Genomic DNA, 12,360 nt, shown 5'->3' on the forward strand with positions numbered 1-12,360 from the left:
AAAGGACAGTATGGCCGCGTGAGTGCTTTGGAAACATCTAAGCTAGTCTGGGACTGGCTCTCCAAGGTCAACGAAGGCGTCTCAACCCAGAGAGATCAGAGAATCAGTGTCCTTCGCAACCTCTTCAACCGCTTCAAGAGAAATGACAATGAGAATGTCCAGCTCACATTTGATCGACTCACTGACATCACGAATGAGCTTCAAGCCCTTGGCGCTACTGAGATCACCAAGCATGAAGTCGTCAAGACACCATTGAGATCACTTGACAGTTCGTTTGACACCCTAGCCCTGGTGATTCAAGAACGTCCTGATTTCAAGACACTCGATCCGTCTGACATACTTGAGAGGCTCAACACACATGAGTTTCAGCTTTCTGAGAAAAGAGATATCTACGGTCCAAACTATGGGCGAACTCGTGCCTTGAAGGCAAAAGCTGTCTCCTCATCTGAAGAAGAATCTGACAGCAGTTCTGATGATCCTGAAGACATTGGAAGGGAATTTGCTATGCTTGTGAAGTAGTTCCAAAAATTCACCAAGAAGAAAGGTTTCAGAAAGTCTTCACGATCAAACTCAAGGAATGATGAAGCTTCTGATCATGACTACAAGAAGAAAACATGTCACAAGTGCAAGAAACCTGGCCACTTCATCTCTGAGTGTCCTCAGTGGGACAATGAGAACAAAATGAAGAAGAAGAGCAAGGAATATGACTCTGACGACAAGAAGAAGAAGAAATACTCAAAGTCTTCTTCCAAGTCTTCTTCGAAGTCTTCATCACACAAGAAGAGCTCATCTAGCAAGGCACGTGCATTTGTTGCAAGGAAATGGATTCAGAGGAGGAGTCCGCTTCTGAGGAGGCGGGGGTGGAGTCTGAGGAGGAGTCCGATTCTGGCGTCGCAAGTCTGGCTACATCATACGTTGCCAAGTCCATCTTCAACACTGAAGACAATGACCTCATCACCGACACCGATGCAAATGACAAGGACTACTCCGCTCCTACCTACTGCTTCATGGCACGCGGTGCCAAGGTAAACACACGCACTACTCACTATCAAACATCCAGTGATGATGACTGTGATTGTGGTTCAAAACCCAGCTACAAAACACTTGCTAAAATTGCAACTGAACAACAGAAAGCCATGGAACATATTCAAAAACTGTTAGACAAAAGTGATGATCTGTTAGGCGCTGAAATGACTCGATTTGAGTCCTTAATTGAAGACATAAAAAATCTTCACGTTAAGTATGAGGAACTTGAAAGTCATCATGAAACGCTCTCAACAACTCATGAAAAGCATTCCTATGGTTATTTTCAAAGGAAGCAAGATCTTGAGAAATTGAGAGCGGCTCATGAAGATCTTCAAAAGGAAAACGAGTCACTTTGCGCCGAACAGATCAGCTCCGCTCAGGAAGGATTTGAACCACCATGTCTTAAGTCCATTGAGCGTGATAATGCTACTACTGTTGCTGAATGTTCTACTGCTGCTACTGTTGCAATATCTTCAACTGTTGATGTGGGAACTAACCCCTCTGCTGAGGATTCCACTGCTATTGCTGATGAGAATGCTAGGTTGAAGACATTGCTTGAAACAGGGATGTACAGAAGTCTTAAAGGGCATCAGACACTATGTGATGTCCTCAAAAAGCAGATCTTGAACCGAAACCCGAGGAAAGAGGGTGTTGGGTTCGTAAGGAAAATGAATGCTGATGGCACTTACTGGAAACCTGAGCAGTACCCCAAAACCACATGGGTTGCTGCAAAGGAATCTTCAGCAGATCTATCCAATCTATCTGGCTTCTCTTGTGCAAACCCCATTGTCATTGATGAATCCTTTGATGCAAACTATAAACTGTTTAAGAATCAGAATGGTGAAGTGTTTGCCAGGTACATTGGTACTAACTACAGGAATGGACCGCCTATGAAGAAGATCTGGGTTCCGAAAAAGTGTCTGGAGAATCTTCCTGTGAATGTCATCATGACACCACACGTGAAGAAGACAAACCTCAGACCATAGGCTTCATACGGTCCAAAGGCGTCATACAGACAGAGGACTCACCTGAGTCGCACTAACGCAAATGTTTTGCAGGGAAACCATACTCAGGCCTATGAATATGAGCGCGGTTCATCAAACCGCCATGTTCATAAGACCAAGAACTATTCTGCTTATTCTTATGAGTACTATTGTCCGCCTACAAGACTTCTTGCTAGGGCTCCAAAGCCAAAGTTCTCAGACGCTGCACTTAGACTTATTGCTTCTAAGCCACCCTTGAAGATGTGGGTGGCTAAGAAAGCTTAACTCTCTTTTGCAGGGAAAGGTCTCCAGCAGAAAACCAAAATCATCTGACGCTATTGCTGGGGACCTTAAACATCTTGTAGGGTGCAAGATCAAATGCCCGAATGGTCTTAGTATGTACTTCGTTCCTGAATCGCTTGCTACTCTCCCTATCAGTCCTAATCTGGATCTAAGCTTTCATAACCCACCGGTTCGTCAAATGTTTTTGCTTCACAATTCTCTTCGTGAAGCCTATCCCCCTAAATGCACTGTAAGGTACGAAACCAGCGTCTTCAGAATGGATTATTGATAGTGGGTGTACCAATCACATGACTGGCAAAAGAAGCCTTCTTATGGACTCAACCTTACGTCCATCCGACAAGAGTCACATCACATTTGCTGACACTGGTAAAAGTAAGGTACTGGGTCTAGGTAGAGTTGCAATCTCAAAGGATCAACACATGGATAAAGTCATGCTTGTTGAATCCCTTGGATTCAACTTAATGTCTGTCTCAATGCTTTGCGATTTGAACATGATCGTAATATTTGGAAAATATCACTGCCTTGTACTAATGGAATCTAACAAGTCTCTAGTGTTTGAAGGGTATCGGAAAGATGATTTGTACGTAGTAGATTTCTCGGCAAGACCACAGCTTGCCGTATGTCTTCTAGCAAAGGCTTCAGAATGCTGGCTCTGGCATCAGAGGCTAGGGCATGCTGGCATGAGGAACCTGCACACCCTTGCAAAGAAGAAGCATGTCATAGGCATCGAGGGCGCCAAGTTCAAGAAAGATCACTTATGCGGTGCCTGTGAAGCAGGGAAGATGACGAGGGCCAAACATCCCTCGAAGACAATCATGACAACCACTCGACCCTTCGAACTGCTCCACATGGATATTTTCGGTCCCACTCATTACTCAAATCTTACTACTACTGCTTGCCTCTATGGCTTTGTTATTGTTGATGATTATTCTAGATATACTTGGCTGCACATAATCCTCTACAAGACTGAAGTGCAGGATGTCTTCAGACGATTCGCCAATCAAGCAATGAACAACTATGGCGCCAAAATAAAGCACATCAGAAGTGACAATGGCACTGAATTCAAGAACACCGGCCTTGATACATATCTTGATACCTTGGGCATCACACATGAATTCTCATCCCCGTACACGCCACAGCAGAATGGCGTCGTCAAACGCAAGAATAGAACACTCATTGAGATGGCCCGAACGATGCTTGATGAATACAAGACTCCAAGAAAATTCTGGCCTGAAGCCATTGATACTACATGCCATACAATCAATCGTGTTTATCTTCACAAGCTTCTAAACAAGACATCTTATGAGCTCCTTACTGGCAAGAAGCCAAATGTCAGTTACTTCAGAGTATTTGGTGCCAGGTGCTGGATCAAAGATCCACATCACACTTCAAAATTTGCACCAAAAGCACATGAGGGTTTTTTGCTTGGATATGGAAAGGATTCGCACTCCTATAGAGTCTTCAATCTCTTTCATTATAAAGTGGTTGAAACAGTGGATGTGCGGTTTGATGAGACTAACGGTTCACAAAGAGAGCACCTCCCAAATGTGCTACATGAAGTTCCATCCAGCGAATCAATCAAGCTTATGGGAACCGGAGAAATCATACCCTTTGAAGCTCAACCTGAAGAGGAACTTATCATCTCCGCACCTGATCAACCTGAAGACAATGCTCAGCCTGAAGACAATCCCACTAACAATGACAATGATCAGCAAGAGCAAAACCTTCGCCCTGTACATCCTCGTGTTGCCAATGAAGTGCAGATTGAGAGAATAATTGACAGCATCAATGCACCCGGTCCGCTCACTCGTTCACGGGCAACTCAGCTAGCAAATTTCTGTGGGCACTTCGCATTCGTCTCAATAACAGAACCGAAGAAAGTTGAAGAATCCTTCATGGAACCTAAATGGATTCAAGCTATGCAAGAAGAGCTTCAACAGTTTGAGCTGAATAATGTATGGAACTGGTTAAGCGTCCTGATCCTCAGAAGCACAACATAATAGGCACCAAATGGATATACCGCAACAAGCAAGATGACCATGGTCAAGTTGTCAGAAACAAAGCTCGTCTCGTTGCTCAAGGATATACTCAAGTGGAAGGCATTGACTTCGATGAAACATTTGCTCCTGTGGCTAGACTTGAAGCCATACGCATACTGCTGGCCTATGCCAATCATCACAACATACTTCTATATCAAATGGATGTGAAGAGCGCCTTTCTCAATGGCAAGATTGAAGAAGAAGTGTATGTTGCACAACCGCCTGGCTTTGAAGATCCAAAACATCCTGACATGGTATACAAGCTCAACAAGGCACTGTATGGCCTCAAACAAGCCCCTCGGGCTTGGTATGACACACTCAAATACTTCCTGAAGAGCAAAGGCTTCATACCTGGTTCCCTAGACCCCACTCTCTTCACGAAGACATATGATGGTGAACTGTTTGTGTGCCAAATATATGTGGATGACATTATCTTCGGCTGCACCAATCAGAAGTACAATGAAGAGTTTGGATATATGATGCAAGAGCAATATCAGATGTCCATGATGGGAGAGCTGAAGTTCTTCCTCGGTCTCCAAATACGACAGCAACGCAACGGCATCTTCATATCTCAAGAGAAGTATCTCAAAGATTGCCTGAAGAAGTTCGGTATGCAAGACTGCAAAGGCTTCACGACGCCAATGCCAGCCAAGCATCATCTGGGTCCTGACGACAATTGTAAAGAGTTCGACCAAAAGGTATACCGCTCCATGATTGGTTCTTTGCTTTATCTATGTGCATCTAGGCCAGATATTATGCTTAGTGTTTGCATGTGTGCTCGATTTCAAGCGACACCAAAGGAGTCGCATCACTTAGCTGTGAAGCGAATTCTTCGATATTTGGCTCACACCCCAACTCTAGGATTATGGTATCCAAAGGGCTCAGAGTTTGATCTAGTTGGATTCTCGGATGCTGATTATGCTGGTGACAAAGTGGATCGCAAATCTACATCAGGCACATGTCACTTTCTGGGACGATCACTTGTATGTTGGTCTTCAAAGAAGCAGAACTGTGTATCTCTCTCCACTGCTGAATCTGAATACATTGCTGCTGGATCTTGCTGCGCTCAGCTTCTGTGGATGAAGCAAACACTCAAGGACTATGGCATTCATCTGAAGCAGGTGCCACTCTACTGCGACAACGAAAGCGCCATCAAGATTGCCAACAACCCAGTTCAGCACTCGAAGACAAAGCACATTGAGATTCGTCATCACTTTCTCAGAGATCATGTTGTGAAGGAAGATATTGATATCATACACGTCAACACTAAAGAGCAATTGGCAGATATCTTCACCAAGCCCTTGGATGAGAAGAGATTTTGCAAGTTACGGTGTGAGCTAAATATCCTGGAATCCTCAAATGTCCTGTGATCAGGCACACATCCTAACACTTATGCATATTGATGACTTAGATGTGCAACACACGAAGTAAAGTATATCTTCAATCAATGAAGACATACATTCTAAGTGTGAATACATTAATGTGGAATTTGACTTCGGAGCGCCACAATAATTGTGCACCGTGTCTGGGTCTAATACTTCCTATACGGTGGGTAACGCCACCACCAAATGTTCTGTTTAAAGTGTTTCACTCATGGCGTTACATTTGCTATGTCTTCACATTTGGTTTGGCTTCAATCTCAACATATCTTCATGATTATCTTCACTATGTTGATTATATAGATATATATATACTAGTGTTCTGTCCTCTACAGCATTCACTTATAGCTATGTCTTCTTGTTGAATCTTTTGAACTAAGTGAATGTGATCGGACCCTAACCTCTCTATGCTTTCTATCTCAAACTCTATCTCTCCAAATCATATGCATTCTATTGAAACTGTCGAATGTCTTCTCTGTGTCCTTGTCAGCAGAAGATACAGAGACAACAATTAAGTCCGTTTTCAATGCTCATTCCTCCACCTGAAACCCGGAGAAGTGGGAACGACCACCCGACAATCCAGGCGTCCGTGGGATGTGGAACAAACCCCAATATGCTGCATGATGGCCACGTGTTCCTCAGATGCGAATCGCCAGGGGCACCTGTGTAATAACGCAGTGCCGCCCCTGTACCTATAAATACACACCTCATAGCAGTCATTATCTCTTCTTCCACTCTCGCATGAACCCTAGCGCCACCGCTAGCCCTCGACGACGCTGGCGACGAAGCGCTTCACTGCCGCAACCTCTCCGACGCCATCTTCACGCTGACTGTGGACATCATCTTCTCCGCCGTAGCCGTAGGTGTCCTCCGTCGCCAAGTTAGGGCACGAACGATCGAACTCCTCGACCTCCTCTTCCACTTCGTCTAGCAGTTCTTCGTGTGGTAAATAAAACTTCCTTTTTACGGCCCCTTTGATCCTATAGCTTTATCACTTTCTACCACAAGCAGTTTCTATTCACACAAGTTGGATCTCTTTCATACTTCATCTCATAACATGCCTAGTATATTCACTTATGCTTCACAAAGTAGTTAGATTCCTCACTTATACTGATCCATGGATTCGTACAAATCTGGAACCAACTCCTTATCTATGAGTGAATATCTTCGCACGATGAGGTCAATGTCTTCTAAACTGATTTATCTTCAAAATCTTCTGAGAATGCATATGACCTCTTCCCCTTCCCTCGCACCTTAATGCTGTCACAGGTACATGTCCGTGGGAGAATCCCTTTGTTCTCATAGTCTGCATTCATTTGCAGAATTCTTATAGCATCACATAAATTCTCCCGAAGCCAGTTCCTGTTTGTCCAGCAAGCAAAAACCTTTGAAGCCTTTGAACGTATTGAAGCCTTTCAGTTTAAAGTTCATGGCTTCAGAGAAATCAGCAAGGAAGGGTGGCAGAAAGCGTCGAGGAGAAACATCAAGAGATCTGCCCGATGACCTCTCAGAGCTGTACAAGACAGATCCTGAAGAGGATTACAATCAGCGCAAGACACGAATCCAATGGATTCGACGCTATTGGGCAGAACAGTGGTTCAAGTACAGATTTGTGACCAAGGAATATGCTGAAAAGAATGCCATCAAGCGACCATGGGGAGACATCCTCTACAAAAATCTTCAACCCAGGACCAAAGATAAAGCCATTGAACAAGGCTTCTATCCCTGCATGGTTCGTGGACCTCAGCCTGCGGATGCTGACCCATCGTCCCTGCTATGGTGTCGTGACGACAATCTGTTTAAGCACAACTTCCAGTTTGCCCAGAACTCAGCGAAGTAGAACAAGAAGACTTTGGGTTTAGATTTCAACCCTGGTCCCTCTGCTCCCCGTGCCGATGGAACTCGCGAAGCTGAACCCAATCTTCTTGGGCCCTTCTACAACCTTGAAGGTCTCATCACTCACATCGTGGTTCAAGGGACAGCCGTGAATGAGCCTGCAGATGACGCTGAATCAGATGAAGCGCCTGCAGCGCCGAAGCCAAAGAAGCTGAAGCAGCCAAAAGCTTCAAAGCCGGCCTCTGCACCAAAAATCTCAGGGCGAAGCCACTGGCAACTGCACCTCCTGAAGACAGTGTGCAGTCTGAAGATTTGTCACGCATCTCCAAGCCCCAGAAGGTCAAGATGCCTCTGCCACACACCGGCCAAGAGCTAACAGCTGCTGCCATTCTGCGTAATGATGCCATTGATCTGTCAAGTGATGAAGATCTTGCAGATGACGCTCTTGAGCAACTCATCAAGAGCAAAGAAGAAGCAGAAATCTTCAATGATCTGCCTCTCTTTGATGTAACAATCATCCACAACTTCATTGATGAGTGGTTTGACACGCCAAACATCAGCTTCGAAGATCTGCAACTACCCATTGGCCTCAGTGTCGCCTTCCATGGCGCCATTGCTTTAGAGCTAGCCCTCGCTCAGCGCATCGTCGAACTGAAGCAAAAGATTGACTATGAAAAGGCTCAGTTCAAGAAGCATATGGCCAAGCTCAGCGTGCAAGAGGTGAAAAACTTCAAGATTATGCTGCACGAGCTCAAAGAAGCCTTTCTCAAGAAACGCGCAGAAGCTCAATGTTCTCGGGAGCGTATGAAGAGCCTAGCTGACAAGTGTGTGCAAGGCTACAACGAAGCTGAGAAGCGCAAGGCCCTTGGGCGTCCGAGCATTGATCCCAAGATGGCGGCTAAGCAGAAGAAGAAGCCCATTGTGGCCAAACCTCTCGCACCAAGGCAGGAAGCAGATCCCATTGTCTTCCCAACTAGAATGACTGGCTCGAAGCCAAAAGCCCGGTCAACCGCTTCAGAGCTGAAGAAGACGAGGACTGCTGAGGCTGAAGCCAGGAAGAGGAAACATCCTGAAGCCTCTCCTACTACCCCCTCCAAGAAGAAGAGGAAGACCAAGAAAGAACGGGCTGCTCCCACAGAGCCCTTGATTGTTGAACCCATCTCCATGGTTCACCCTGACGCTGAATCTCAAGAACGTCAACTGACAATCCATGAGCCTGCTTTCACAGAGGCTCATGAAGCTGAAGACTTTCCAGTAGCTGATCCCATCGCTGCTGAAGACATTGGTCACCATGACCATGTAGAAGATGGTACAGTCCTTCCTCAGCTCGAGCGCAGCGAACTCATCAGCATTGGTCGTCCTCTGACGCCAATTGCTCAGGATGCTTCATGGGCTGATCGCCCACAAGAGGAAGAAGACTTTGAGGCCCAGCCAACTCTGACTACACAGGCGTCGCCTGCGTTGCGCAGGCTTCACAAAGGACCAAGGCCTCCAGTCTCTGCGTCTGAAGCTGAAGCTGCTGAAGACATTCCGACTGCATCAGTCGATGAAGAAGAAGTCCCACAAGCTGCTACTCCCCTGTCCCACCAAGAAGCGGTTCTCGAGGAGAACGTGGTTGTGACCGACCCTCCAGCTCGTCAAGTGGAGGTTGAAAATCTTGAGGCTGCCACCACCAACACCACTGAAGCCACTGACGCTGTCATGGCTGAAGCTAATGTGGAGCCCTCACCAACAAAAGCACCAGAAGTTAGCAAAGCCACTGATCCCACTGCTTCTGTTCCCGCGCCTGCTGCCAGTCCTCAGTTCGACTATCATGTTGAGCACAGGCCTCAGGTACAGAAGCCAATCCCAAGATTGCCCAGGTTCCCAGGTCCTGCATCAGCACCTGGATCCTTCAATATCAATGGCTTCAGAGCAGACAACACATTCTTCAATAGCTCCAGGAACCCCTACTCGAGGGAAAGAATATCATTTGATCGGTTCTGGAGCTATCCGCAGCGCAGCTATTACTCCTGCATTCTTTATAATCAAGGTCGCATCTTCCCACACAAGTGGCTTGACATTGAAGCAATAGCTGGTCTGCCCTGTCTGGAAGAAGCTCTGGATTGCTTCAAAGAGGTTGGGTTACTGTCATTCGTCACTGATCAAGAGCATTGGAATGAAGAGTTGCTGCTCCAATTCTATGCCACACTTCACATCTGCGGGTATAACAGAGATCCGAAGACTTGGGTCCTGGAGTGGATGACAGGAAACGTTCATCACGAAGCCAAAGCCTTTGACATCATTGAGCTCACTGGTCTACCCACTTCCGGCGATCTCTACGAATCTGGCTGTCAACTTCACAGTGAAGCTGTGGAGAGCATCTTTCAGAAGCCTGAACCTAACATGAGTCAGATGCTCAGTATGATGAAGCCATTACCCCAAGATGCTGCATATCCCAAAGAGTTCTTTGTTGAAGACCTAGAGTATCTACCAAGGACTATTTATCACATCATAAGGCGCACTCTCTGGCCCATCAAAGGGCACTCTCCACATGCCAAGCTGGAAGGTGCAATGAAGACTTTGGTCTTCTACATTCTTCATGGAAAATGCTTCAATACACAGGATTTCTTCATTCGCCAACTTGCTGCATCTGGCTCTGATCTGTTTGGTTTGAAATTCTACGCCCCTTGGGTGATGCGGCTGATCAAACTTTAGTCCGCTATCTCATATCAGCCCTCGGCCCGCAACCATCGGATCTTTTTGCCTGATGTGGATATGTCTATTGAAGCCATCTATCCTGAGCCTGCCAAGAAACCTCTCAGTCTTCAGAATGCAGAGCATCAAAGTTTCACTCAGAACGTTGAAGGCGTTGAAGCCGTAACTCGTGTGTATCCTTTGGCTGGCACTACACGTGCACCGCATCCTGCTCTCACTGAAGCCACTGACAGTACAACTGCTCCACGACCCAAGAAGCGCACTCGTGTTCTCAACGACCGAGAGCTTCTTGTGGCTCTTCATCAGAAACAGGATAGGCATCATGACTGGCTGAAGCGTCAGATGCAAAGCCTCTTGGTGGATGTTAATCGCATTCGCAATCTTGCCACCAATAATGCTTTTGTTTCCCATGAAACCTCTCGCCGCACATGGAAAGGGCTAACACTGATGTGTTCTGAAGATGATCTTCAAGAGGATGGCTTCACTGAGCGATTCAAGTTTGACTCCACACCTCCTCGAAGGGCAGTGCTGCGACGAACTCCATCCCTTGAAGACTCTGAGTTCTCTTCCTCTGCTGCAACTGTGAATGCCAGAGTAATCGAGGATGAAGACGATGCTACTTCACCGCCACCTCCTTCAGCACGCTTCGACTCTGCTCCAAGCTCTTTAGCACCGCCAAACACAACCAACGACCCTGCTGCTTCACCTACTCCTCATGGGAACGAGTAGATGCTCTATGTCTTCAAACCTTTTTGGTCCTTACTGACAAAAGGGGGAGAAGCATATGAGGTTGATAGTCTTCAAGCGGGTCCATATGGGCGGGTGCTTTATATTTTGCTTCGTGCTTACAACTCTCGTTTTGCTACATTTGGTTCTTTGAGTTGTAACACTTAAACTCGATGGTCGTCTGCTACTTATTTGCCACCTTGTGTTGCGATGATAAATTCCGCATGTGCGACGATAAATTCCGCACTTAGATCATTCTGCAGACGTCCATTTTCCATTATGCATGTCATTATCTTCATATACTTTCACATGCATAGTGGATTGTCATCATAAGTTGAAGTGGATCTCCACAAGTACAACCTGCCATGTGCATTTGCATTCCAAAAGCAAATTACTTATATGCACATCTTCAGGGGGAGCCCTTGCAACTTATGAAGACAATTCCTTATCCTTTACAATTTCACAGATTATATTCCCCATTGAAAACTTCAACTAGTTTGTCATCAATCACCAAAAAGGGGGAGATTGTAAGTGCATCTAGTGCCACCCCTAGTTGGTTTTGGAGTATTGACGACAAACCTAGTTGAGGGACTAATGTGTTTGTGAGAATTGCAGGATAACACAGGTAGAAGTCCCTCATTGATTCGGTTTTCCTACCAGAGATGACCCCTAAAAATGTATGAAGACATTGAAGTCAAAGGTGGTATATGAAGATACTCACATTGAAGACTATGACAAGAGAAGACACCACATGAAGCCTATGGAGCTCGAAGACTTAGATCTTTCGTAGTTCTCTTTCTTCTGTGTTGAGTCATAGGAACCACCGTACTGTTAAGTGGGGTCCAAGAGAACCAGTCAGAATGACCGAAGTGATGCTTAAACAAAACCTATGTCTTCGAGTGAAGACTTTGAGAGCGAATCTTGTCCAGAGTCGGGCAAGTCAGCTTTGCTTGAAGCCCAAGTAAAGTTGCCGTGTGAGTTTGAAATCTGACCATTGGAACACGTGTCAGTTCCTTAGTGACCCAAGGTCATTTCGGACAAATCAGGTCGGGTTGCCAAGTGGCTATAAATAGCCCACCCCTACAACCATAAACGGTTGGCTGCTCAGATTCAGAGTACGGCTTTTGTCGTTTGAGAACAACCCACCTCGAAGCCTTTGAGAGAGAATTCCTTGCGAGGATAAAGCCCTAACCACCCAGAGCCAAAGAGAATTAGGCATCACTTAAGTCTTCTTGTCTGTATGATCTGAAGACTTATTACACTTGAGGACTGTGCATCCTCCAGCCGGTTAGGCGTCGCGTTCTGAGCATCCAAGAGACATTGTGGATTGCCGGTGAACGAAGTCTGTGAAGGTTTGGGAGTCTACCTTGA

This window comes from Triticum urartu, chromosome 6A (assembly GCF_056163025.1).
Source record: "Triticum urartu cultivar PI428250 chromosome 6A, HENAU_Tu73, whole genome shotgun sequence".
Lineage (NCBI taxonomy): Eukaryota > Viridiplantae > Streptophyta > Magnoliopsida > Poales > Poaceae > Triticum > Triticum urartu.